The sequence below is a fragment of the Cydia amplana genome, chromosome 23, assembly GCF_948474715.1.
Source record: "Cydia amplana chromosome 23, ilCydAmpl1.1, whole genome shotgun sequence".
NCBI lineage: Eukaryota > Metazoa > Arthropoda > Insecta > Lepidoptera > Tortricidae > Cydia > Cydia amplana.
In genome coordinates, this window is record NC_086091.1 from 9624891 (window position 1) to 9631408 (window position 6518).

The window sequence follows — 6518 nt, forward strand, 5'->3', positions numbered from 1 at the left end:
TTCATTTTTAGTTTAGGGTGGCCAGTTATTGGCCAGTGGCCAGTTACTGGCGAATTACCCTATTTTAATCTTACATAAAACATAAAATAATTTGTTGATCTACAATTTTTTGCAATTAACATACCTACTGGCAATAGTGACAATAAATAGGGGGAATTTTTACTAATACTAATTTCTTTTGTCTAATACTAATAATAAAATTTGTTTTTCAGTTGGTTTGTAAATTTTATTTATTTTCTGCAAATAATTCCCTAAAAAACCCGGATAAGTGCGAGTCGGACACGGCCCACCAAGGGTTCCGCACTTTTTAATATTTGTTGTTATAGTGGCAACAGAAATACATCATCTGTGCAAAATTTCAACTGTTTAGCTAGTAGCTATCACGGTTCATGAAATACAGCCTGGTGACAGACAGACAGACGGACAAAGGAGTCTTAGTAATAGTGTCCCGTTTTTACCCTATGGGTACGGAACCCTAAAAAAATTATAAAACAAATAAACTTATTATTTTTACGCATGTTTTTTTATGATATAGTAAAAGGCAAACGAGCAGACGGATCGCCTGATGGTAAGCGATTACCGTCGCCCATGGACACCCGCAACACCATAGGGGTGTTGCGGGTGTCCATTATAAGTGCGTTGCCGGCATTTAAGATGCGAATACCTACGCTCTTTTATTGAAAGTTTTTGAAGGTCGAATCGGTCTGGAAATACACATTCCATGGTTTAGCTGTGATCAATAATTTATTAAAGTTTTATATATAATTTATTATATTGTAGGTGGCAGAAGTAACTGCGAATGTAAGTATAATATTAATTAATATTATTAATAATAAACTAGTATCTTCAAGCCTAAAGCTGAAGTTTTTTTTTATTTATTTAAGTAGGTAATAATTTAAATTAAACTACGAGTAAACAAAGTGCCGTGCCCTCGCCTCGTTGTCATAAACCTACTCGTACTTGATAATTATCTACCTATTACATTATACATTATGGGACAAATAAGGGCCCTGGAGGGAAAGTGCCTTAAAACCCTAAGTTAGCTCATTTTACTCAAAAATAAAATATCCTTTCATTTTTAAAAAGAAACAAAACTACATTCAAAGATTTTTTATATTCGCTTGTCTCCTCCCAGGAATTGAACCGACTAAAAATTCCAAAAAACAAACACTCGATATTATAAAATAAACTAGATCAGCGGTTCTCAATCTTTATTTTTGAAGGAACCCTTTTGGAAAGCGAAATACTTGATGGAACCCTACAATAAAACAATAGTTTTTAGAAGTATATTTTTTTATTAATAAACATAATTCTAAATCCTTGCGGAACCCCTGCAGGGGTGTCGCGGAACCCTCTAGGGTTCCGCGGAACACACTTAGAGTATGGCTGAACTAGATAATATACTTTGCATTGGTTTGTCATTAAATTGCTCGGGCAACAATTTTAAGGCCCCTGAGCTTCTGTAAACATCCCCAAAGCACTGTAGAAGGGTCTCTATTGTTTCCCAAATAGTTTAAAGTCGTAATTGTATTGTTTGCCCGCATTTTCGTTAGTCATAATTTATTTGGTTCACAAACGCGTCACGTTTCAGGATTGCTATAAAACAAACCTAACCTAACCGAACCCTTCTATAGGATAACCTGACGAAAATCCTGAAAAGTGAACGGTTTCAGTTTTATGACTAACTAGCGACCCCCCTTGGCTTCACACGGGTAAAAAAAAACTTAAACCTTCCTCTTGAATAACTCTATCTATTTAAAAAAACCGCATAAGAATCCGTTGCATACTTTTAAAGATTTAAGCATACATAGGGACAGACAGACAGCGAGAAACGACTTTGTTTTATACTACATATGTAGTGTTGAGTATATGACAAACAATACATTATGACTTAAAACTATATGAGAAACAAAAGGCCACTGTAAAACTGATGAACGGGGACCACTGCTGCTCCATATAAACTATATTACTTACCATTTTCCTCTCTGACTATTAACATTATAGAAAGTATGTTTTCGCAATTATGACGTTATCTATGAAAAGGGACCTTATTGTCGATGGCGCTTACGCCATTATTAACGATACTCCGATATAAATAGAATGCCGCGCGACGCTGTGCGGCGTAAGCGCCATCGACAATAAGGTCCCTTTTCATAGATAATGTCACAATTTTGTATTTTCTGTACTTGCGCTTTCAGGAAGTATCCAAGACTGGAGTTGCAAAACTAGAAGCAGCATCAAATAATGTAAGAATTGTTATTTTGATAATAGCTAGCCCTCTTACTATACCTATAGATGACAGTACCTAAGCTACTACATTATGGTGCTACTTTACCGCCCTAGTGCAGTTATTACCTACATACGTGCTAATGTCGAAAATTTAAAGGACCATGTGTACTTAATACTGTGAAACGTTGTACATTACACGGGCGAAGAGGTAATTTGCGAATTCACTACTTTTAGCACTTGTACTGTAATGTCATATTAACTTTTTTTAGCCTAATTCAGTGTCCCACATTGCTGGGCACATTACATTAATTTTTTCACCACACCAGCTCGGAAAGGCTTACTTTGCACTTCAAAAACGGATAGCCATGTTGCTCTTTGCTATATTAGTAATTTACATGTGAGGCAAACTAATTAAATGCAAATTTTGAGTTGTTTTCTTATGTTTGCTGGTAGAATTGACTTTTAAATCATGGATTTGGATGACACATATTTAATACCATTCATTTGAATTTTATTTTGTTTGATATTTATTTTAATATTTGCTTCGGGTTGGTGTGGTGAAAAATGTTGTGTTTCACTCGGGGGAAAATTTTGTTTAACCCTCGCGCTTTGAAGCCCTCGCAACGCTCAAGATTCCATTTTTCGAATCTATTTTAGAATCTTTCGCTTGCTCGGGTATCAATAGCACGAGCGGTTAAACAACATCTTTGCCCCCTTGTAAAACAAATAACTATTATATTGTATGTTCATAGAAACCGCAATTAAAAGGTCGGATAGACAATAGGGGGCCCATTTATCAGGAAGGGCTCATTGACAGAGTATACGGGAAACCGTCGTCAAAGAAGACGCTGTGCATCTTCTCCCCACCCAAGGAGTACTGCGTAGTTCAGTCGAAGGACTCATCCAGGTTGGTCATCATCCTCTTTGCCATGGGCGTAGGCAGGCACAGGGGGGATGGGCAGCTGCTGTCTGTCTGTAGACCTCTTTTTAAAAAGTTTAATGCCCTGACCTTGCCTTGTATTTATATTTACGAGCAAGCGAAATTCGTATTAAGCAATCCTGAGTTGTTTGAAAAACGATCCTAAAATCCAAGACTCAGGGACAGAGATGTATGTCGAGTAAAATAGCAGAGTGTTAATTTAGCCCTGTACAACAAAAACTGTTTCATGATGTCAGGGAAAGTATATAACAATATCCCTTTAGAGTTAAGACTGTTACCTAAAAATCAGTTTTTACGTAAACTTCGACATTGGCTGATGGATAAATGTTTTTTTTTTTAAATAATGAACTTAGTTTGGTATTAATAATAAACGATATTTCTATTTCTACAAATGCCATCAGATAATATATTATATCGGAGTGGCTAAGTTGTTCACAATATCTGAACACGCACTCTAACGTCCCTGACATGGTATAATAATATACTCCGCCTGGTACTCTCTTCCGAGATTCGCGAATGACCTAACTGTCACTTGCCTACGTCATCATGCTGTTTACAGGTTCTCAAACTTTAAAATGTGGGAGAATTTTAACTAACGGTGAAAATTATTTTAACGGCATTAATTTTAAGTTATTCATGTAGAAACATAGTAAAATAAAACAAATCTATACTGCCCTTTTCACTCCTACTCTTACAGTTCCGAATAGAACAGCCAACCATTTTCGTAACAAAACATTAATTACCAAGCTTACGACGTGAAAAGTTTGGAAAACACTGCGACTGCTGACACTGAGCGAGAAGGAAATAACAATTAACACGCGTTCGACAAGGATGACGGTCAGGGACAACATGGCGGATTGTCAAATGTGACAGCGCTATCCTGTGTTGCCAGTAGTGTAAACAGAATTACCCGAACGTCTGAAATTTCTTTCGTGAATCGGAAGATATTGCTAACGAATAATTAAAAATGACGTGTTATTGTAAAATTTAAGATAAAATACATATAAATGAAAATTATAAAATTATAAAGAAATATTTTAACTTATTAACCATAGATATAACGTACCCATGTAACATGTTATGTTGAAATAAAGTGGCAATATTATTGTGACGTAGGCAAGTGACACTCTGGGAAGAGAAGACCATGTTTTATTAGACCATGGTCCCTGACAATAGAGGCGTGTTTAGATATTTGTTAGCGCTTTAGCCGCTCCGATTTATCTGATGGCGAATGTACGTCCACGCCGTAAATATGTCACTTAACTCATTTTGTTCCCTAGTGACACAATCTACTATTTCTCATTCCAGGTCGGACCTGCAGGAAGAGCTCAACCCGCCCGATGACGGCGTTGCCGATGGCGTTGCCGATGACGTTACCAATGAACGTGTTGCCGATGACGCTGTTGCCGATGACGCTGTTGCCGATGACGCTGTTGCCGATGACGCTGATTATGATCGTACTGGGGCTACAAATGAACCTCACCTTCATGGGTAGACTAAAGGATGTTTCACGTCATCAACAATATAATAACATATTGGTTCCGACATAATAAACTCAATATTTCTGATTAAATTATCTTTAATTAGATATGGCTTCTTTTTAGGGTTCCGTACCAAAAAGGTATACCTATGTATATTATTATATATCTAAGAACACAAAATTGGTTAGCAGTGTTACAGCTGTCTGTTTAATTAGTCATGAAACTGAATTTTCGATATATCATATCAAATAAAAAAAAATTGGCCAAGCCCGAGTCATAGCTCGTGGCATTTAGTGTACCGCACGCATCATTATATTTTACAGAGATTGTTTCCCTGTTTTTAGATACTTACACATATCCGACAACAACCTAGGAGATAATTTGTCGCTACATAGTATAAAACAAAATCGCTTCCCGCTGTCTGTCTGTATGTATGCTTAGATCTTTTAAACTACGCAACGGATTTTGATGCGGTTTTTTAAATAGATACGAGTAGAGTAATTCAAGAGGAAGGTTTACGTATAATTTGTTAACCCGTGCAAAGCCGGGGCGGGTCGCTAGTAGGAGTTATAGGAGTCAAAATGGCAAAACTACAGTGCAGCGTTACATCGAAGCGCTCAGATTCGATAGGTCCTTAGTATTCTACGGTTCACCATTTAGCTCGGTATTCTATACTGCTTCAATTTGAATTAAATTTAGTACTTATTATTTTGATTTGATTTTGTTTCTAGTTCCATACCATATATGTATACATAGACTTAAATATTATATAGAACTGTTAAAATGTAGAGTTCGTTTCGTTTAAGCTAATAAAGTGAGAGAGTGTAAGCAAAAATGTATTTATATGACATTTTATGGATGATTTCTTTTCGCTAAACTACGTTTAATTGATACTGAATTCAGTACGAGTTTTGGTAATTCAGTTTTTATAATGTACTTCTAATGCAATATAAAATGCATTCATAGGTTAAAATATCTGGGAGACCGAGCTTTGCTCGGAAAACATATAAAAACTCAAAATTCTGCGTTTTCCCAGAGATAAAACCTAGCTAGATCGATTTTTCGCCCCCGAAAACCCCCATATAGCAAATTTCATCAAAATCAGTAGAGCCGTTTCCGAGATCCCCGAAATATATAAATATACAAGAATTGCTCGTTCAAAGTCTAGACTTTGTTATCTCTATACTATACGCCTTACTAACTCTATGTCCTTTATTGTGAAAAGACAAAACACAACGACAGTGAAGAACAAAATTCTTAATTTAAAATTTTACAAATAAACTCCAATAATAATTAGGATTCTTACTCAGCACATTGAGGTAGTCTTTTGGTTGGAAAGCCCGTTCGAAATTTAAACTTATTAGCATTTTAACAAGGTTGTATTTTGTAGATCTTTTTCTCACTCATACTTATATTAGACTATTCAGAAAAAAAATTATATCATTTATATCCCACAAAAATAGGCAAGGAGAATTAAACTTTGTATCAAGCACATAAGTCATAAATTGTAAATGCCAAAGTTAGAAGTAAGGATCTTTCTCGCTAAAACTACTTCTTTATATGAAATGACCAGTGTTGGCTAGTAACCTTAACCATAAGCAACCAAAGATCAGGCTGCAGTTGAAAAAGTAATAAAGATAAAGTTAAGGTGATAATTTTCCCGCCGTCCTCATGTTTGGTTTAGTTGGGTATTGACTGGTCAGCTGCCTGTTAGCTATAGTTTTCGCGTAAATCGCCAGGACAGAGGTGAAATTTTTTTGTATGAAAACTTGCAACTTTAAAAGCATTTTTTAGCGAAACCACTGCACTCTAAAATGAAGTCAAAATCAGTCCACCGGCTCAATTTTTTGCAAGCTTTCTAATGGTTC